This window comes from Heliconius melpomene, chromosome 18 (genome assembly GCF_056956725.1).
Source record: "Heliconius melpomene rosina isolate 202511_hmr_F chromosome 18, ASM5695672v1, whole genome shotgun sequence".
In the NCBI taxonomy this organism is placed as follows: domain Eukaryota; kingdom Metazoa; phylum Arthropoda; class Insecta; order Lepidoptera; family Nymphalidae; genus Heliconius; species Heliconius melpomene.
In genome coordinates, this window is record NC_140406.1 from 636291 (window position 1) to 660763 (window position 24473).

Genomic DNA, 24473 nt, shown 5'->3' on the forward strand with positions numbered 1-24473 from the left:
GTTTACAACTTATACAGGTAGTGGCTATTATAATTTCTTTCACATAATACAGAGAGAATCATATAAGAAATAAAAAGAGCTAGGAGCTAGAAGCATCTAGTCTACTGGTTAAGTAATGTTATAAACCTAATACTTTGAAGTTAAAGCTACGACCAAGAGTGACAAATAGAGTTAGTATGAAGAATTTGATACGATGTAACCTAACCATGTTAAAGGAACAGCATTTTGCTTGAAACTCGTCGAGTACCTCCGTCCGATTTCTTCTGACCAAAAAGGGGAAAAACAATGTTTCATATATTATAAGCACTTTTAATTTATTTTGAATAGCCCAATTACTTTAAAAAGAGAGTCTTAACACTAGTTTCCCTTGCCTCTCTTGCCTCCCCTGCTGTGCCAGATACATCGTGAAATTATAAACTTTAATAATTACACCCATCAACCGTACAGAAGTATAGGAAAACGTAGTGTTAAAACACTGCGTTTATTATTTTCGAGATATTACACTTCGAGTTAGCGGGACGCATACCTACCTACATATTTATATATAAAGAAACTTAGTAACACAACAAGTAATTCGGTCACTTGGAAGTTTGCGCAACTCACGTAAAGTTACATGATTAATATCATGCGAGACCCTTTGACGTGCAAAATTAGTTCCTCAATAAGTTCCCCTTTGAGCTTTATCTTTTAAAGTAACAAATAGCAATATTGTAGCGTAGTGTGTGGCTGATGTGATGGTCGTGGAGTTCAGTTCCGCCAATGAACGTACAACGACTCAAAATTTGGGCGGAAAATGAGGAAAAGAATGTCCTATACACTAGATCCTGACAACTCTTCTATTGCTGGGATTCAGTGAAATATAAAAAATTATAAACTATCTATCAATTAATATTTTACACTTTTAAATTAGTAGGTACTCTTCATTTACTTATAGGCTTAACTTTAATTATAGCATAGTCACATTCGCGCGTTGGCGGTAATTTAATTGGTGGTTAGTGGCAAGAAGTGAGTAGGATCAGTACAATTATCTTAGAAAATCCGCCGTCTAAGAGACAACCGATATCCTTGAAATTAAATTCCTTAGAAAAACCTTCTATAATTTTATAAAGTTGATTTATCACAAGAAGCAAATTTTTTTTGAGGCCAGTCGTTTCGCAGGGGTCCTGTTATAGGGGTTTGATTCATACTCGAGGAAATAAAATATTTAATATTCACATTTCCTTGCTCTGGCAAAGTGGTACAGCGCGGAGCTGAGTTCCACCATTCACCACCTATATACCGAGTTTTCATCCTAAGAATTTAACAGCGTCAAACAACAAACTTCAAGTGACAAAACTTGGCCAACACTAAACACGATATATTTACAACTTACACTGAAAGTAAAGTAGTGTTTACATAAAAGTTTCCGCTTAAACGCGAACTCAATTTAGGAGTACCTACTTACTGTATGAGTACATTTCGAAGTTCAGTTCCGTCACCTTAGCAAATTGCGTCAACCCTTCAGCCCCTAACTTTAACGGGGTGAATTGGCAAATTGTGTTTAAAGCCAGACTGACGGGAAGCTGGTCTTACGTCACTAGGGGTAGTTTAATGCAGCTCAAAGTAAAAGCTTTTTTTTGTTGGCATATGACGATAGATACTATTTATAAGAGTAGGGGTTAATTTACTTAACGGACATCTGTTTTATTTGTTTTCTACTAAAATATTATTTTTACTTATAACTCTGTAACTTTTTTAAAAATAAATGCAATTAAATATTTAAATTTTACAAATTTGTAAGTCGTGGCACAGGGGCACAAGCGTGTGAACTGTGACCAACAACTCAGCACTCAATGCCTTCAGAAATCGGCGGAAAGTAGGAACTGTATCCCTCATACAGCGTGACGCAGACTTAATAAAATATACAGTTTAGTTAAATTTCAGCAATATTTCAATTATATATAGTAGATTATTCTCTAAATGTGGAGTTCAAGCTATTAACAGTTATCTGTGCCAAAATACATCAAAAACATAACTACTAAAATCTGTGTAATCATATGTCTATACTTTTAATCATATGTTTATACTTTTATAAGGTATAGATGAAAAATACATTAACAATTTGGGTAACACCGGAAACAGTTCCGTCCAAGCAGGAAGTGGGGTTTCTATATAGTTTGCTCATTTACACTTGCACATGTTACAATTAATTAGTTAATAACGGGTTACAATGAATTAGTTAATTCATTTATTAACAGTATTTTCAATGACTATTGAGATTTTTACGATTTTATTAAATACAATAATCTATGTCTAGATATAAAAATGTATACTATTAAATCTACATTGTACATGTACATGAAAATGGGCACATTTATACACATAGAACTTGACAGAGACCTCTAGGTTTCTGTAGGTGCCAAGTTCTCGTATTCTTCCTCATTTCCTACCGATAAAAGAATAGATTCTTTTATCGTGTGAAATCGAGAAAAAGACATTATTCAATAATGAACTGGGCACTTATTTCCATTTTTATTTCTGATGAGATTATTATCTATCATGACAACCCCAAAATATAAAGAAAAAATCGCGATAAAGATGTGTATTTTTACAAGCAAGCTAAACATGCCAAAAATTATCCTTCAATGTACTTTTAGAAAAAACGTAAAAAAAAATGAACGTAGAGGGATTTAAACCCGCGCCTCTTTGGAAACCGTCCAAGCGCTATGAACATATACCATACCTTCTCCGGGGGGTCCTCATGCTTTTTGGGTTTCGAAGGTCAACCGAGGTCTGCCCCTACCTCTCTTAACACTCTCTTTTCTGTCATTATGTATTTAAATTATTTTTTTTAAGTTTAAAATTATACTGAAATACTGTATATTGTTTTACCGGCATAAGGACCTCGGCTAAGATTTAATTTAACAAAAAAAAAAACAAAAGTAAAATAGCAAAAGCTTTAGCTTAAAGAATAGTGGTAGTTTCATTGTAACTCGGCCCTTGTGGGTCATTGGCCTGACCTACCGTACAAAGCAAAAAAAACAATTATAACCCAGTCTACATAAGGACAGCCTACTGTAGCAGGTAGCTATATTCATTTCAATTTCGGATGGAGCAGACGTAGTGCAAATATCGTTACCTATATCGACTTTGTATGAATTTTGAAGGTTCTATAAAAGATATTTAATCCGTAAAATATTGAAGTTTTAGATGTACCGCCCATACCATATCTTTAGATGGCTGTCACGGAACACCGTCTAACTGTATTCGTGACGGCAATGGTCTTGGATTCGATTTCCACTGTGTTTGAAAATTGAGAGAAAGGTAGTAACGGAGTGTCTTAACATTGGGTACTATCTGCCCACCCTAATATGTGCGGGATTAATAAAATGGGATAGTTAAATTAGAACTAATCAATATTTCCGAAATGTAAAACGTGGAACATACTATCTGACTCTAGCATTACGTAAAGAAAGGTAAATAAAATATCATATACTCATCATTCACTCTTTAGTTTATCAATAACTATAAAGAATAGTGCTAAAGCAACTATCAAAGTAGGTATATGAAGCGATACGTTCATCTCAACTGACCTCACGGTGAGGAATTACGTCAATAATTGGATGTAAGACGGAACGCACTCGGAATTTGATATCCTTTAGCGGTTTCAACCAGTAATTGATTAAATAGAAACTCATTGGCTGACTTATTAAACTACAAATTAAGTAAATTATACATTTCTAAGCTTAGTAACAAGATAAAGTACGACGTCGAGTTCGAACATAACACGCGACGCGAAGCGGTAGGTGCCGGTAGGTCGGCTAGGTCTGACTATCGTGTTACATGCGGGATAAAGAAAACACACAAATGATTCCTTTGGGGGAATCACGATCTTTCCGCATAAAACAGAATACAAACTTAAAGTACTTTGCAGTACGGAGCATACATCAAAATGCGTTTACTCCATTGACGACCTTAATTCGTAACTGACAAGAACTACAATAGGCTGCTCTTTTTTATCATATATCACATATATGATTTTCACGGTTGAAGAGGAGTGTGTGGGTAAATTGCAAAGTGGAATAACGACCCTCGGGCCATTTACCATACGAGATTTCAAACAAAGTTGAACGATATGACAGTATGATACCAATGTTGACGGACGTTTTATTAATAAACAAAACAATTAAATACATTTTTAGTTCACACTGTACCTACAATGTAAGAGAGTAGGCAGAAGGAAGTCAGTGTTTAAATACACACGAAACATGGTGTGTTGACAGGCACTATTAACAAAGTCGCAAATCGAACCAAGCATGTATTAGTAAGCGAAGTAGCAGCCAGCACTCGCACCGCATTTCCCGGCGAGACGATTGTGAGCTCGCTCACACTCACCGCAGAACGGATGATAAACCACGGCAAAGTCTAATTGACAACGGCATTCCAGTTACGTTACTGACATTTTATCGGTTTAAAATAACATTATTTTTGTTTTTCATTAGGTAATGGAGTGCCAGTAAAGTATACTTTATTAGTATGTTATTTTATTTTTTTATATTTTATCATTTTTTGTACACGTTTACCATTTTTCTCTTGAATTCTATTTAAAGAGCCTATCTGCGAATCGACTACTACGTTTTATACGTTTTGTAACAATATTTTAGAATTTTGGTGTGCCATAATACATAAACTGTTAAAATATTTTTAATCTATCAATATTACAATTTCATAAGTTCATCTATCTATGAGGCCAGTCGTGGCATAGGAGCACAAGGGTGTGGCTGTAAACGCAACTGTTAAATTAATTAAGGGAATTATATATTTAATATTTTAATTTTCCTCGGTCTGACAACGTGAGTTCCGCCACTCAACCCGCAATGTCCTTTGCCTACCTCTATGTGCGGGATACAGCGCGAAGATAAAAAAAATCTATCGATACGGCATTTGGCCTTTAGCCTCCATTTTTCATCCAGTCATAACTAACTTCTTTTGCCTCTTATTCTCGACTGCTAAGGAAGTGTTATGTTTTTCGCGCGTATCTTGTATGTATGTATGTATGTATATAATATTCTTTATTATCTCATATCTCCAGAACCGCTGAACGAATTTACATATTTGAGGTTTAGTAAGATTCGTTTGAGCAGCCCAGTGTTCTTAAATAGGTGACGTTAAAAAGTAATAATCGTGGCGACCGACTGTGGCCATTGGACTTAGTGAAAAAAAATTTTTGGTTTCGAATATCACAAAATGGGTATCAAATTCAAGAGCTCAATACGAGGATTTCAAAAAGGTATATCATGATTGATCATTACCATAATGAATTTTAACAAAAAAGTAAAAAATAAAAAAATATTTAAAAATACAAAAACCCCGACGTAAAAAGGAAAATAAACAAGCCCAATAGTTTATTAGGATTAACAGTCGGGACATATAAGTAATTCTTCAATCAATAAAATCTTTACCAGGAACCGTATAACTTAAAGACGTCCCGACTGTTAATGCTAATAAACTATTGGGATTGTTTATTTTCATTTTAGATTTATACACTCGGGGCTTTCGTTTCTTTTAAATACTTTTTTATTTGGGATAATTTCTTATATTATTATCACGATTCACTTAAACAAAATTTATTATAAAACATCAAAAACTAAATGAATCACAGCACTTCAATTGGGTGCAGTTGTCCAAAATCAAAACTTTGGATATCTTCCAACAAAGTAGGTAATATATTCCGTACTAACGAATGTAGCTCAGTACTTGTGTAGCGACAGAGCAATTTCAGAACAATAGCCCATTCATATAGAGAAATATGCTGCGGGGTAAGTCAACTGGGTAATGTTCTTTTTATTCAAAACAACTTTACAGCTGCGGCCGTTTGGTCTTCAAAGTAATACACAGAGAGCAATTAATTGTAATTATACTATTTTATCCTCAAATATATTTTATATTGATTAACGATGAAAAGTTACTAAAAAGAATAAATAAACATACTTGACTTTATTACATAATATTTCTACTTTATTTAGAGAAAAACTTTATCTTTTCCAAGAATCCTTTGCTAACCCAGTTCTAAGTTTGAAGTGAAAAGTACCACAACCGTCCCCGCTAATGCCCTTTTGTCCGGGACACCGCATCCTCAAGGAGCAAGAGCTTTATTTACTTGTCTACGTTTTACAACGGGCTCTGTATATTAAATCGAGTAATACTTTATTTAGCTAGTATTTATTTATGTATTAGTGAAACCTACTAATTTGTTTTTTATCAGCTTCACACTGAATTCCGCATGAAGACTTCCTAACGTTAAGGCACTCCGTTCTCTAGTTTAAAAAAAATTGTATTTCCCATTTCTACTTTATTAATAATTTCTGTCTCCAAGAGTACCTACGTCCTATAAGTGACGTCCATGCAAAATTTGAGACTCCTAGCATTTGTAGTAACGAAGTTTCATGCAAACTTTCAATCTCAAAAACAACCCCTTAAAAGTCGAATATTCCAAATTCCCGTCTTAGCGAGCACCTACGTCCTATAAGTAACCCTTATGCAAAATTTCAAATTCCTAGCAAATGTAGTTGTTGCTGAGATTTCGTGATGAGTGAGTAACCTTTCGATTTTATATATATGTCAGATTTGTAGTACTGAGGTGGTTCCGGAACGCTAGCGCCATCTCTTGGCGCTTTACAGAGTCAGTGTTATGCATTGGAATGGAAGGGGCGAGTCGAAGCGTGGCCGACGGACATCGACTCACTTTGTGTTTGGCAGTCGGCCGGTGCAGATGACACTGAAACTGTCCCGCGTTCCGTGCTGTGTATCTACCTACTGGGATAGCGATAGCTGCTTTCTTGTGTATTGATTACGGTGTTGTAATTAATTCGTAATATCACAAATTGTGTTTACTCATGCCAACATTATCCACGGAAGCCCACAGTAGACCGGGTACTCAAAACTATGTGCGAGGGAAATCCACCCGACTCCGACATATATATAGATATAGATAAAGCTTATAAAGCTTTCCTCTCTTCAAAGTGTAATTAACGTTTCAAATTTACAGCATTCCATATAGTCTATACTAATATAATAAAGCGGAAGAGTTTGTTTGTTTGTTTGTTTGTTTGAACGCTAAGATCTCTGGATCTACTGGATCGATTTACTTTGTTTTTGTTTTGTATGAAAGCTGCATTCTTCAGAAGTGCTATAGGCTATATAATATTACATTACACATATATACTAATATATTAAAATACTTTCTAATTTGACATGCAATTTATTCTGCCATGTTAATAACAACCGTCGTCGCTACGCGACCGCGACCGTTACCGCGACATTTTGATATTCATCCTTATGAAAATAAATATAATAGTCACTTTTAGCATTTCATCTAGATTGAAATTATATTTCTATAGAAATTATATTCTTATATTTCAAGCAGGCGTAGCCGCGTCCGGGTCCGCTAGTCAAATACTAAAAGTCAATAAATAACAAATGTACTATAGGCACAGATAACATTAATGAATCTCCCCAGAGAAAATAAGGCCTTTGGAAAATAATCTAGGCACAATCTACATCGGCGCGGGTCATTATGGCGATTTTTGATTAAAGTACAGACCATCATCCTTTTTTATCAATTTTTAAGACTCAAGATATTTAACAAAAGAGATTCGTGCTCTAAAAACTATTCATTACGAATGGTCATCTTAAAAAAGTTGCAAAAGTAAGTATAATAAAAAGTGTCAATTGTTATATTTTTAAATGAGATTTGAAAAGTGTCATAATAAAATATTTTACTGAAAAAGAACTTTAAAAAGTGTCTGTACTATAAATATTTCGCAATAAAATCTTATTCTGTGCGTTTTAAATATGAAATAAACGTAATATTTCAAGGCATTTAGCGTGATAGCTGGTATTTTTTGTTATTTTTAGCTTTACCGTATCCCGCATATAGTAGGATAGGTAGAGCTTAGAAGAAAACAATTAGGCCAGCATTAACGCAGTTCGCTCCTCACGGACCGCCTATTCTTAAAAGCATTGAGTTGCGAAGTTCCATAATTTCTATTCTCCATTTAACGTCTAAATTTGAGATAGAGCAAGAGATACGGCGGAATTTAACGCCGTTATATCGTACCAGAGCCTAGAAATGAAAATAATTAATTGAGCCGATTGAGAATATAACGAGCAACCATCGTATTTTCATACTCTCTACCATCTAAAATCATGAAAATAGAATAAAATAATGATAGTAATAATAAAATTCTAAAAACTGAAACAAAGTTTCAAACAAAAAAAACTGAATACAACAAGGAACATAAATGAGGTTCGTTTAATCCCCTGAATACACAAACTATGGCGGAAGTTGAGATCAATTAGGACGAGGGCAGATGCTGAATAGCTGAATTAATCTTAGAAACACTTTGCAATCTTATAACTTTGTTTTTCGTACTTTTTCATATATACATATATAACAGGCGTGCAAGACCGCGGCCGTGCGGGCCGGGGGGGCGGTCGGTAAAAAAATATAAAGTTGATACACCTGCAAATATCTTGAATGTCATTAAAAATGTATATCAGCTATACGCCAGATACAAGATATCGAATTCATTTTATAAAAAAGTTGCATACGATTAATAATAATTATACGTTATAAGTACGTACTTTGTATTTTTTTCAGTTTCACGTTTTAGCAACAGGGTAGTGTCGATACATTATCTAATCCGTTGCCGCCGTCAACCAGAACGACGGGAACGGAGTGTCTTCATACTAAGATTCCTTTACCCAACTTGCTATATGTGGGATACAGTTAGAAATCACAAAACAATAACACTGGTTAGGAAATTTATTATCTTTTGGCACGTATTTACCTGACCCGGCTTCATAAAGTTATTGAAATATTGAAAGGTGGTAGTTTTGTATGGATGCAGAGATGTTTATCCTGTTCAATTTGCAATATAGAGTGAATGTAAATTACAGAGAACTCTTTATCGGAAAATGTACACATATTGTTTTTTTATACGAATAATGAAATTAGAGAATGGAATATGTTAAATTGTTATCATTGTGGAACAGTCTACGGAATATAATTTCCTTGCTTACGGAATCAGTAGAAGAATGCGAACGAGATCCAAAATCAACATTTTCTCCAACTACTCTATAATCGACATAGTTTTTAACCTTAATCAAATAAAGAGAAATGATAATTTTCACCACTTAACAGAATTTTAGCTTCAGGCTTAATCCCTAACCAGATGGTCAGTGCATATCTCTTTCATCCACTGTCATCAGCATCATACATGCCCCCAAAAAGGTCCTTACACTTTTTACGTACATATGCTTCTTTAAGTAACTTCAATTTCAATTTATCATTCGACATTCTCCAATAGTTTTCAAAAAAGTCATACTCCAGAAAAGAAATCTCGCGTCTCCTAACCCCAAAAATGCAAATAGGTAGACTCAAGAATATCTGAATAAAAGATATCTTACATATAATTATCTAACAAAATCTACTCTACACAAATTGTATAAACTGGAGTTTAATAATCCACACCAGCGCGAGCGGTAAGGTATTCCTTTAAAACAACGATAGTGTACGGTAGAGACGCTGCGGTAAAATCCTTTGGGACGTATTGTTGCTCTTGCGACTTCCTCTCTTCAGATGCCTTTGCAAATAACTATCTTGGAGAATATTTGTAGCGGGTTTAAATTCGCTTACGGCTTTTAGAATTGCATAGTGTCAATACACTATGTACAATTATTTTTAACACAAAGAAACTGAAATTTCACGTTTCTGCTTTAATTGTTAAATAGATTGTCTGCTTTAAAAAATCATAAAAGAAACTCGGATGTTCCAAGACTATTAAATCTGTAATGGTTCTTCTAATATTAATGAGGTAGATAAATAATTTTGTCTATTTAACTGTGATTTTACTACTATTTATAAAAAAAATAATAGTTTCTAGACGATGCTATTCAAGAATAACAAGTCATGTAACTTCAACGTTGTTAACATCACAAAGCCAGAGATTTGAGAGAAAATCATGATATCACGCGATTCCGCAGGTTCTGCCACGTGGCATCCAGTGTCTTATCGTGGAGAACGGAGTGTCTTAATACTAGGTTCCCGCTACCTGATGACAAACTAGATACTACGTTAGCAAAGTGTAACAAAACACAATCTGTCGTGACCAAAGAGACCATCGCCAGGGTGCAGGCTGTGAGGCGTTGCAAATTATTAAAGCCACGTTTAAAATCATAGTTTTCAACTGCGGAAATGTATCGTCTGAATAATTCTCAATAGCTGTCACGGTGGGCAAGCTAATTGGTCCGGCCTCTGCACTCTGCACTACCTACTGGGTTACAGTACGGTCGACGAGCCGTGGGCGCCAAGTAAAGTAAAGTTATAGGTAGATAGATGCGCAGATTACTGCGACTAAGATGATAAGACTTACTTTAGATAATTTTCTTCCCGAGTGAACGATGCGCAGAAGTATACAAACAAACCCAACATTAGATCGGCCAATACTCGTCGACTGTACTATACTGTTGGTAAATTACATTTTCATGAATAGGTCAACTCTCAGTCAATTAGGACTCCGGTTGTTTTAACAGTAGCCCCAGTTTGTGAATGGGAGGCAAATGGCATTTAGCGTGTTTCGGTAACAAAATTGACATTAAGCGTATCTGTAGAAAAAGATATATTAGTAACTTCAGGAGAAGGTATTTTCCAAACCAAGCAAAGGAATAATAATAAGTTGACAAGTTGATATTTAATTTTAAATAATAACCATATTTTTAAAATAAAATTATTTGTAAATATACGTGATATAATATTTTACATCACTTTATTTTTGTTAAAAACACACATAATAACGAAAATGAAAAAAATAATAAGCAAAATTGTTCAAAGAAAACCCGAGTTTTTGATTCAAAATAGTTTACTTCGAAACAATCGCGAGATAATCGTTTATACTCACAAGAGTAGCGATCAATATCTCGCGATGGAACTACAAATCGCGGCAGAATTCAGGCAGGAGCCGTGAAACAGCATTACTGGGATGAATACAAACTTACTTGATACAAAATAAATGAAGTGAACTAAGCAGCTCTCGTTATTCGTGGGGTAGGAGATAAATGTCTTAATATAGGTTATGGATTTATTTCCCAATAATTTAAGAGTATTTCCTTTTATTTTGCCACATAAGTTGGAGATCAAAAGGTAATCATAGTCTCGAGTGAGAATCGATTTTTTTATATTTCTAGAATATTTCATTTACCCAGTCCTCTTAGGTAGTATCTTCAACTTCACTGTATCACGCACATAGCAGGGTAAGCAGAGGGAGCCTAGTATTAAGGCACTTCGACCCCCATTTTCCGCGGAATTCTGGAAACCGACTCCTTCCTCGAGCGGATAACCTCGACAATAGTTAGTTACTATTCCACACGATATAATATAATATTTTCATTTCCTCTCCAAGGCAACAACGCAAAGCGCGGCGTTCAGTACCGCCACTGAACACGTAATGTCCCGTGAGTTCGGCGAAAAGTAAGGAACCTTAACAATATGTTCCCACGTTCAGGCTTCCTACCTGCACATTAAGCAAGTTTTAATGTAAAATGTGTAAAAATAACGTAAATCGAAGAATTTTGATTTTAATAAATGTCTTAAATAAAAAATACTGCCAAGTCTTTAAAAAGAAATCTAAGTTCAAGAAACCTAGAAGTAAGCTTTTGAAAACGTTCAAGGGTGTGGAGCTCGACGTGTAGAAGTGAAGAGTGAATCTATATGGAGGAATGAATGTGTTAATAATACATTGGGTATTTTTCAGACTTCATACGAATTAATTACATTTTGAAATATTTTATGGGGAACGGAAGTGTCTTAATGCGAATGGGGGTGGGGGGGGGAGACCACTTACTATCCTGCTACGTGCGGGATAGAGCGTGAAGACAAACAATTTTTCTACAAATATGATCTTAGAATTGAATGTTAAATAATAAGTGGTAATGCTAAGACAGACGGCGGCCTCAATCGATAATTTTAGTTCATTAATCCCAAATACTAAAAAAAAGTAAGTAAATCTTTAAATGTAAGCTCTATTGTTTTCAGGGCACGGCTATTAATACAGAGATTTCGTTTTAAATTTATCCGCCTGAACGGTAGATATTGATTGTCCTCGAATACTTTCCGCGATCTATTAAGAAACGGCATTTCGCTCTCGATCGACTGAAGTGTCGTTGGTGCCCCCGCTATGCTCGGTGGTGGTGGTGGTGTTTCATGTTGATTGGGCTATCTAACACTAAGAGAATTTTCATTTGGAACCAGTTCATGAGATTAGCGCGTTACAACAAACACACTTCAATTTTACAACATTAATAGATATATTTCATTAAAAAATTGTTTATGTTTCTAAAAAAATCACAGATATTTCATGTACAAAAAGGCAATTTAAAGTAACAGCCTAATAATTTTCAGCTTTAAAATGTAACATCTATGTTAAACATTATTAAACAGAAAAGTGGATTTGAAAGTAAAATTAAATATGAAAAGCTTTCAGTTACATTTTTCTCTTTTGCCTGAGCTAAAGAAAGTATGAAAAATTTAATAACATTTTATACTAGTGATTTTTTTTAAATATAGTTTTCATGACAAAATCATATTTTATGTTTTTAATATTATACAAAATCTTTATTATCGATAGTTTTCAGCTTAAGATTGTATCTTGCATTTAGTAAGGTAGGCAGAGAGTTTATTCTTTCCGCCTGGTTTTCGAGACAATGTGTCGTATGCGGTCCGCCACCTAGCGCTGTGCTTTGTATTGTTGCTAATTAATATTTTCTTGTACATAAATTAACATACAGACGTACAGAAAGCAGTGACAAATATAAAATGGAGCTCAATTTAATTTTCAAGACATAATACGTTGGTTAGATGAATTTAACTTAACTTAACGCCGCAATTTATATAACCAACAGGTAAATAGCAAGGTGAAATACACATATTCTTCTAAAGAAAACTGCATCTCACATTCGTCACGTGTAATGTCTAGACATTTCCCACAACCATGCTTTAGAAAATTTTAAAAAGGTAGAAAAAATAACACTAGTATAGTATTACTACACGACGTTATGAAAATTTGTAGTATTTGAAACATTTAATATTTCATTTCCTCGCTTTGGCAACGAGACAAAAGCGCGGCATTGAGTTCCACCACTCAACACGCAATGCCTCAAGAATTCAGCACAAAGTGGATAATGGTATAAATGGCAAACGACGTGTTTTAACACTAGATTTCTAGGTTCTCTCTGCCTACCCTACCAAGTGCGGAACAGCGAAAAGCTAAGAAAAAGTTACGACTAACGAACAATTTTCTTAATTCATCTATAAATTTTTACAAAGTATAATAAGTATAACTATGAAATGTAGTTATATCAAATATAGAATAGCAATTAAGTCTAGAATAGAATAGAATCGGACTGCACAGAACTGATGAATGGTTATTGATTGGTCACCGCGCACGTCCCGGAATATTCAGCGATCCAAACCTACTTGTTATTTAATGGAGAACGCTATTTGTGTGAATTGTATATCTCACATACCAGAGTACGCAGACGGAAGCTGGGAACATGGCGTTAAGACACTTCGTTCCCATTAAGACACTTTAGTTAGCCACACTTCGCCGCGCATTTCCTCGAGTGGGAATCAAACCTCTCACATGTTGCGTTTACAGTCGCACATTGCCCTTGCAACTGGATGTCAATATTCTGGATCCATAGTTTATATTGTCAGTAGGACGGACGAGAGAAGGTCTCCAGTGGCGGTCGGCGCGGAAGGATCTTTTATGGTATAAGTTTGTTTAATTAATTCAAATTAAAGTGAGTGTCTAATTTCTTTGTGTTACTATTTTCTTTACTTAAGTGCCAGATGTTGCGAGTGATTTTTATACAATCTAGAAGATATAAATGCAGTTTTCATTTTCTGACTATTGCGTGTTGAGTGGCGAATCTCAAGCTTTGTTTAATTAGAGGGAGGAAATGATGAAAGGTTTATTATAAAATTAAAATATTTATCTTTAATATAATTATTAAAATAAACAATGATCACTGCATTTTGGACATGCTATTTTCTTTTTTTTAACATCACATTGTATCCCGCACATAATCACAAGTGAGAATAGAATCAACAACCGTCGCATTTAATCATAATTATGCTGTGCCACTGGGCTATCCTTAAATACTAAATAAGACTACAAAAATGTCTATAGATTTACGATCAGTAAAGTTGTTCTCTAACTTTATATAACATTACTAACCTTGACCTAAAGCAAATATCGAATCTATGTATAGATATATTATACACCAAGTACAATGGTGGGTCACTGTGCCTCACGTGTTTAGGGGGGTAGGTAGAGAGATCGTATTGCATGTATCGTAAGACACTCCGTTCTACACTTTACACTTATTTTAAAGACGTTGCGTATCAAGAATAACAAAGCTTATATAGAAACAAAAAAATAATAAATAAATAAATATGCATTTGTAGACAGACATAAATACAGGCGGCGGAGGTGTTCGAATTATAATATATTTTTAATTTGATCCTTCGCGTATTAATGAATGAGTGACGCGGTGACAAATGTGCGCACTTATCATTATTTTTGTATCTCATTTGGTTAAGAGAATAAAGTTGTACCTGCTGTCAGTGCAGTAGTTAACGGTAACGAAAATCTATTATAAAACTAAGTTTGTTTGGTGATCGCGCTAATCTCAAGAACTACTTACTAGTCACAATTTAAAAAAAAATATTATTTTAGATAGCTAACGGTACCTAACTGGGTACTTGGAAATTTAGAATGTATCATACTCAACTATTACTACGGAGTCGAAGCCGTAGGTAAAAGCTAGTAACAGTCTCCACACTGTATTCGTTGAAGGTGTTTCCTTTCAAGTTGTGTTAGAGTTATGGTGCAAACCTCACCTCACGAAACCAAATTTAATTTTGAAAAATTGTTTATTGGGCTAAGTGGGGTAACTAAACACACACACACAAAAAAAATTAAAAACACTTTAACAGCATCGCAGAAAAAGATAAAAAATAAACTAACAAAAACTAAAGCCATAATAGCAGCATAAAATTTAATATCATAAAATATTTGTTTGTGTAACAGATTTTTAAAAGGCTTGTCATGTAACAAAAACCTATTACACCGTAACAGAAAGGACACAAAAAGAAATTCTACTTGAAACATCATTTTTGCAGATATTTTATTTGACTTATTACTACTATTAAAAAATGTTTTATCTAAATATAGTTCTTATTATTAATTGTAAAACAGCTGCAATAACAAGCGCGGCGTTGAGTTCCACCACTCAACACGCAATGTCTCAAAACTCGCGCGGAAAGTATAGAATGGCCCTTCTTACGTTCTCTCTGCCTGGGTAGGCACATGCATGCCTCCTGTACAAGGAAAAAGTGAAAAGTTGAAAGATAAACATTTCTGAAGTGAAAGTTGAAATGTAAACCATCTATCTATCGACGAAAGTTCGTATGAAGTACGCCACGACCTCTTAATTATTTCGCATTAATGAGATTTATTATTTTGTATCCCCGGATCCCGGATTTACTTATATTTATTTCATACCGAACAAAGTAAATAAAATATAAAGAAAAAAGAAAAACCCGAGCGCCTGTTGATCACAAAACATGTTAACAGCCAAAATGTATCCAAAAATCGACCTATTGCAAATAGAGATTACTTTTCCACATATGTACGTCACTTAAATCCACAAATAACTCACATTTATAGTGTGAAATATCATCACTGACACTAAATAAGCACTAAATAGTATTTTTTTGTATAAATCGCGTATATTTCGTCGGTTTAACGACGGAGACGGGCGGCCGTCGACCGCTCGCCGCGGTTGTGACGCCCCCGCCGCGCGTGGAGGTACCTACAGGCAGGCTTGAAAGCCTTAACATCTAGATATCTTATTTTTTTCGTTTACTACATACTTATATTTATTTTATTTAATATTATAAGATATCTAGAAAAAGTCCTATATAGTTTATATAAATTGTGTTAGATTTGTTTTCAGTTTCACACAGTCATATAAGACACCGCCCGAGTTCGAGACATTGCGTGTTGAGTGACAGAACTGAATTCCGCGCGTTGTCGTCTTAATAATAAAAAGACATTTTTTATACTTTATCCCTAACGGCGTAGGTAGAGACAGCGGAGCGCCTAACACTACGTTCTTTGCAAAATTCTTTGGCCTCGTCCAGTCATCAACCTCTTCATACATGCCTTCTCAGGGGCCTCATACATTTTACATAACGTTTCTCCAGTATCATCAACTGAAACTGACTGAAGTCTCCCCCTAAATACGGAATGGTATCTAGATTTTTTAACAGAAATAATAAAAATATATTAGGTTACTAGGCAGATTACTGCCCTTCACCCTATGCAGTGAAATTGAAAAACTTGCAGTATCGAGATAATCCTATAAGGCTAATTGATTGCACCTATGTCAGAATCGTAGAAAGAACAAAATAAGCTTCACGTTTGTTCGTTTGTATGGAAGTTAATCCAAAAAAATATTCTTTGATTTATTGATAAAATAATAAATTCACTTATATGAAATTATGAAAACGCGTCTATTGAATATGATTCAAACCAGTATCTATTTCATACCAAGAAAAAAATAAAGTTACAGGAAGCACGTTAAAAGGAAAAAAAAACCGGTCTTACATACATCGGCGGCGTACCAATTGCATTATATGACAACGGGAAGTACAGCTTACAAAAGTGAACAAAATTTTGTGTGTTATCCCAAAGGCATAGTTAAAGACAGTATGCAAAGTTATATTTAATCGCATATAGCAACTATCTAGTTACCAGAGATATAGTCAAACGTCGACGGCCTCATAGCGTGTAAAGAAATAACAAACAACCAAACATATTAAACATTGTTTTTGCCAATCTTCTTTAAATTGCAATCGAAATATAAAATTAAAATCAAGATGAAATGAGAAAAGACGCCGTTACACGCCGGCGCCAGTAATAAGTAATAACCCCGGCCACCTTTATTACAATAGAATGCAAGTAACAAGTAAAGGAAACTGATTCGCCAAATTATTTTTTTATATGAACATTTTGGTATTTGCGCTTAATTTTGTACGACTGGCCAACGCCTTCGCCTACTTCCCTTACATGCCAAATTTCTTTTGAAGTCTAGTAGTAGTTTCATGTGTAACGTACACCTCTATGAATGCACTGCACCTATATGAATATTATGCACATGAAAAATGTAGCTTATACATATTGGAAAATATTTGCGTTATCAACATCTTAATATCGCAGCACAGTATAAAATAACTTCTAATCTATAATTTTAGCTTTTTAACCTTTTAGCGTGTACCTACATACATGTGGTAAAGCGAAGTAGGCGAATTAACTTTCGTTTCATTTGTCAAAGCATATCGGCGTAGCGTCTCGTAGAGCTCACTCTGCAAAGTGTGCGTGGTATTCAATAGACTTTACATTAACTTGGTTTCCGTAAAAGCGATGTAGATGGCGTTAGCAGTAAGTATTACGAGTAACAACTAGTACTTACATAGTAGTTGCTGTAGCTACTTGTTTTTGAAATATTTTTAGTACCAGCGAAAAAAATATAGATTAATTTTAAATAGATAATAATTTTTAATTGTAAATATAGCGTCCTCGTTACCCGGCGTTGAATCTCGCAGTTTAATCAGAAACGTCCCGAAATTTGGACGGAACCGTGTAACGGAGTTTCTTAACACTAGATTCCCTCTGCCTTCATGCTATATGCGGGATATAGCATAGAAGCTAAAACAAAACCTTTCTACCGATTGGGGATCAGTACGACATGGGTACACAAGTACCGAGTCGAAAACAATACTCATGCTGTATTCCCTACATAGCGGAGTAGGCGGATAACCTAGTGTTAGGACACTCGGTTCCCCATTTTCCGCTGAATTCTGGAGGCATTGCATGTTGAGTGGCCGAACTCAACACCGTATAAATGTTAATAAATATTTAATTTCGTCTGGTCTGTTATTCTTCAATCTATTATACTCGTACATTACCTCGGCGCGTGTTGGTCGCCACCACAAACACTGTTTAATTACCTGTAAGAGAGAAGAATAATTAAGAAAATTTTAAAATATTAAATTAAAATATATATATTTTTATATATATATCTATGATAAAGCAAATATAAAGTTAACGCAATACAAAATTATCAAAAAAATATTTCTTTATAACGCGGTTTTTTTTTTAAGATAAAATTTGGACATGACGTGTTTATCTGAAACCTTCTTTTTTTAACAAATAATATGAAGTTCACAAGTTTTCCTTATTTCTAAGAAGTCTCATTATAAATAACTTATACATAGAAATAAGAAAAACTTATATAAAATATAAGCATCCATTTGGATCTTTCATCAAAACGAGTTGTTCTATTAATAGAAACACACTGAACTTGAAACGATGTTATCCGTTTGTCCGGAACGAACGTCTTAAACGAAATCTTCCTCTCCCAGCGAGTCAACTTGACGATTGAAAGGATATCCTCTTTTTTATTACTTAGCTTTTTTGTTGGGAAATTTCAATATGAGAAGGTGCAACGACCCGAGTTAATCTTGTAACAAAGTAGTCTTTGCCCATCATCATATAAAAGTATAGAAATTAATGTTGCTTTGATATATTGTATCACAACAGGAATGAAATTGATCAGCGACTAAGCGAAATCAGTTTATTTAGGCAGATAATATTATTTTATATAGCAGGATAGAACTTAACCCTAGGTGCCCACCTAGGGTTAAAACACTGGAATTTTCGAAATATTGCGTGGTGGCAGAGCTCAGCGCCGTGTCTTGTCATGTTACCAGAGCCAGGAAATAAAATATTGCATTCCCCCTAGTAGAACCCTATTGACGTCTAACCCACAACTATTGGCGTCTAATTACTAGAAAGGGGCGACACTCGCTGCAATATAATACAAAATTATTATCGTCCACTATAATGATTGTAATCGCGACGCTTGTGTGTTCGATTCGCATTCGGGGAACTTCCTCACTCTGAACAAAGCCCAGCGTGAATATTCCCACTTTACTACTCAACTCTGAAAATTTATTATAAATTTATTACATTTAGTATTTATGGATAAAATTTGATCCCTATAAGGTAACTAAAACTAACGCAACAACCACTTCAACGCTATGAAACCAAGTTTTAAAAGGCGATGGAAGTTTAAATAAAATAAACTTTCCTATGGAGGGTGTATAATTAATTCATAGCGGGATCGATTGAGAATGCAGGCAAGATTAATTTATCGGGAGATAAATTTCAGCATCTACCGGTACAGCATCCTTTCTACAGATATTTTCTTAACAGAGTTACTAACATTTTTACTTCGATTAGTTTTATAAAATCCAAACTTGTTATACGAAAATATTATCGACGGCAAACTGACAAATGCAGTTGACATTTCTGTGATATAAAAACGTGATAGTTGATGATTTGAAGTCAATTTGTAATAAAATATTAGAGGCACAGCAGCGCTTCGACCCTCAATCTGTTTTCCACTTCCCCATAGTCGAGACATACGTGTTGCACAAACAGAGAGTTTAGACATTAGTTTTTCTCTGTGTGCACATTAACTGAAGCTGGAAAAAAATAATGTTGCTTTTGGATTAATTCTGAGAGAAAAAACAGTTTGCCATTAACACTCGTCTGGTGATCTTTACAATACCAGGAAGGAATTGAATCAAAAAACAAAGGGGTTGACATATTGAAATACTGTCAATAATACATGCACTTCTACTACAGCTCACCGGATAAAATCTGGCTCTGTTAAAATATACATCATTTGATTTGACCTTCTGATGACAGTTATTATATACCTAGTGTGTGCCTTACTTAAAATTATTAATGCATGCATTATATTATAAATGTGAAAGTTTGTAAGGATTGATGTTTAATCCACTTTTATGCAAAAACTACATAACTGATTAAGACAAAATTAACAGTAAAATAACTTACACAAATTTAAATAATAAACAAAGGTCTGGCGGGCACCGACTCTTGCTGTTATAAGTAAATTTTTCTAAATTCTATTATAACTTCTGGAATAATGTTCTTTAAATATGAAAACCACTGTCACATACGTATATGTATGTATTTTCGTGCAAAGTAAATCAATTCGAGCTTATCTATTTATCAGGTCAGGGCAAATCACAGATTACAACTATAACTGTACATGTTTTATTGCTTTAACACGCGAACCAATTTTATATATTTATAGTGTTGTTAAATAATAAATATGATTACAGGATCTAAGGTAACAATGAATGACGTTAGTCACACCAATGAATTTAAAATATTGTTGGTGCGGCGTTGAGCCCTAACGTAACTAAATGTGCAATGACAGAAAAAGAAGAAAATGGCAAGTAATGGAGAATGTAGTGTCTTCATATTAGTTTTTCCTTTTCTACACAGAAACAGAGGAAACCGTCTCATTCTCTTGTAGGTTGTAAAATCAATGAAAATAAAATAAATCAAAATGTACCTATAGTCCAAACATCAGTCCATTGAACAAAAAAAACAAACTAGAAACCCAATTGACTCGTAAACAATAATATTATCAAAATAAAATTCTTAATTCGTTGTCTATGATAGAGAGAAAACGTATCTGGCGTCGATGACTGTAAAAAACTAGTGTAACAAACAGAAACTTAACTTCTGCCTACGCTTTTTTAAGTGACAAGTTTATATTTTTTTTTATTTAAATAAAAAAATATATTTTTATACCTTTTTAGATTAATATTAAGATAGATCAATAATTATTTACAGCTGAGATATATTACAACATTTGATATCATTTCTTTTTCACGCTCTTTCCAAAATTGCAGGAAACACCATGAAAATTTAGTGTTAAGATACTCCGTCGTTCACAGATCACAGAATTTTAGACATTCCGTGTTAAGGGATGAAACTTAACGTCGCGCTTCGTTAAAATAAAAATAAATGAAATATAATATGAAATGTTAAGTACTTTTTGCACTTATTTCACTATGTAATTGGATAGTGACAAATCAAAGTGGACGAGATTGGACAATTGAGGGGCTTCAGAAGCATATTAACTTGCTTCCAATTATTATGAGTAATTATTTGCGTCTAAGTCTATATAATATTCATATTATATAACTATACTAATATTAAAAAGATGAAGATATTGTTTGTCATATATGATAAGCGAGCTTATCTCAAGAACGGAATGTAAGTAGTTCATTTAATTATTAATATTTTTTTTATTACAAAAATATCAAAAAATATAATCCTCTCACTTAAAACTTTAGCGCCTGTTTCAGAAATCACAATTTATAATTGAACTCGGAAATTTAAATAACAAATGATAATACACAATCTATCACATAATGAACAAATGTACACGAACAACAGAATATATGTCAATTGAATAACGTGTAACATCACACTGTAACACACACTGTTTGTTCCACACATCCCTTCTCCAAGTGACAAACATATTTGATCATTAAAAAAATTATGCATACAATCTCATCAAACACACACACTTCATAAACCAAATTACCGCATTGTGCGTATTCAGGCAAATTGAAAACGTCACGGAATCTGAAAAGAAATTCTCTATCGCCCTGAATAGAGGGCGGTGAAAAGAATTCATAGATCTGACCGAATTATTTATGTAGATCCGGATGGTTCCAATTTATGGGCTTCCTTTTAACTTTGTATCCTAAAAATGTGGCGCAGCGTCTGACTGGAAACGGATGTGGGTTCGACTCCCATTCAATAGAATGAATTATTTTCATTTTGACGTAGTAGTAAGGCGACATACCGCGTCGTTGAGCGCCTTCACTCAACATGTAAGGTGTAATGATTATATTGTATTATTTTAAGCAACTAAAATGAAACACCCTTAAAATTTTTAAATAAACTGAATAATATACTAAAATATCCCATACTGAACCTGAAATGAATAACTTGGTCGAAAATCCAAATGCATAGTGGCTGGCGGCGTGCCCGATGCAAATCATTAATTACTTCGTAGATATTTACCTACCGTTTACATAGTGAAATTAAAAGAACCGAAATCCAATATTAAGCTTAAAAATTACTCTTATTGTTTTTCATTTGGAAAAGGATATGATGAATCAGCAATTAGTCAAAGGAACTAAGTTTCTGTATAGGGATTATTACAATGGTTTAATAATATCTATTGTTTGAGACACTAAAACTCTATAGTGGAGTAATATGTAGTACTTTTTTCGAGGGTAGGAGGTCAAAAAGTTAATATCGTTATTTTTTCGTCCAAAAGTTTTTTTATATAATAATCTAGTAAGAATAATTTAACAAGTGAATTTCCAACGAAAAATGATTTATTAAGTTACGATACCCACCAGCTAGTGTTTTTTCCTTTGAAGAATAATATTTATATATACATCAAGCAATAAACCTTTACTAGTACAACAACACTACTACTTCAGCATGGAATCATTAAAGGAAACACTTACCTCTATGAATGAGATGTTTACTATGAAGATGAGTGCATTTCAGCAAGAATTAAGCAAATCCTCCTCTCCTATCACTACATCTTCGTTGCCAACCGATTTTAACAATTTTAAATCTTTTACACTCTCTGCACTGAATACCCTGCAAAAACAGGTGGAACTTATTGGCAGAGAGATGGATCGCCAAGAGATGCGTCGGCGGAGAAAATCGTTGCTTTTCCACGGTATTGCAGAGCAAAAGTCTGAAGATTTGTTAGCAAGAGTTGTTACCGTTATTGGTGATAATTTGGATTTATCCGATTTTTCAACTGCCAATATTAAGTCCTCGTAAAGGCTAGGACGTCCTTCTGAAAAAGCACGTCCCATTGTTGTTAAATTTACAGATGTTACCACTCGAGATAAAGTCTGGCATGCAAAAACCAAACTAAAAGGGACTGGCATCGCGCAGTCGGAATTTTTAACGAAAACTCGACATAAACTTTTTCTTGAGGCGAGGCAGTACTTCGGTATTAATAAGTGCTGGACAAAAAATGGCAGCATACATGCAATCGCTTCTGACGGCTCCAGGCATGAAATCGAATGTTCTTCTGAGCTGCATAGTTTAGCAAAATCCAAGTCGCCACAAAACAATGTTCCAGTTGATAAAATCACTCAAAAGGTAACAGGTGCACGTCCAAAACGACTTATAAAGAAACAATGATTTTATATTTGTTTACATTCTGCTTGTCAAACTGCATACTATAGTAGTGATTGTTATTATTTTCTTACTACCTACACGTTGTGTTATTTTTATACTAAAACAAATGCTTCTAAAACAGATTAAAAAGTGAAACAGTTGTAAAACCTTGTGTGTTAAGTGTTTTAGTTACTTTTACTAATATTATTTTCTTTTCGTAGTGTGTAAAATATATTTATTCATTTACTTTTGTAGTATATTCATATGTCGTAAAGATTTCTTTTTTTGTTTTTTTTTTTATGGCAACTGGCAGGTGGGTAAAAGAATTTAGTTAACTCTAAAAGTAGAATAATATACTTTATTATATAAAATACAATTATTTATATTAAGTACTGACTTAATACATATTAGTCATTATATTAAAACTTTTTTTTTTTTTTTTATATACATTATATATATATTTTTTCTTATATATTTATTATTATTATTTATTTATTTTATTTTATTTTTTATTTTTTTTGTAATCAATGAAATGTCTAATTCTTCAATAAACATAGACACTTATTATTCTTTTTCTTCTTCAGAAGAAGATTTAAGTACCAATAGCTTTCAGAGTATTCCCTCTTTAAATGAAACTTTAAGCTCTCATTTCACTCCTTATCCAAAAAATCTTAATGTGGTTCACATAAATGCTCAGAGTATTCCGGCTCACTATCCTGATCTTCTGACATCTTTTAATAACACCAACGTTCACGCCATATTAGTTTCTGAATCGTGGTTAAAGCCTTGTTTACCATCGACAGCATATTCACTCCCAGGATTTCACCTGATTCGAAATGATCGCACTAGACGGGTTGGTGGTGGAGTTGCGATTTATCTTCGCGCTCACATACAATTTAATCTTCTTGAATACTCCCAAGACAATAAAACTGACGATACCATTCCTGAGTACCTTTTTATTGAGCTGACATTCGCGCACACAAAGGTCCTACTTGGCGTTTACTATAGCCCATCGCTTACAGTGGATTATTTCGGATCATTTGAAGTTCTTCTTGAAAAACTGACTCTTTCATATAGCCACTCGATTATCATGGGGGATTTTAACACGTGCCTGCTTAAAAATGATAATCGAACAAATCGGCTACGGAACGTAGTAAACGGAACTAATATGCACATTCTCCCTCTATCCTCCACTCACACATTCCCCAACTGCACCCCTTCTCTTTTAGACTTAATTTTAGTTTCTTCCATTGATCATGT

General features: G+C 34.1%; 1 protein-coding gene and 1 pseudogene across 4 annotated transcripts in view; one reads left to right on the top strand and one right to left on the bottom strand.

The window, feature by feature from the left end:
- The window catches only part of Liprin-alpha (PTPRF interacting protein alpha), a 132013-nt gene that overhangs the window by 43765 nt on the left and 63775 nt on the right, over positions 1-24473 (bottom strand). The gene's annotated exons all lie outside the window — the stretch shown is intronic.
- On the top strand, positions 22315-23362 carry LOC146529099 (uncharacterized; annotated as a pseudogene).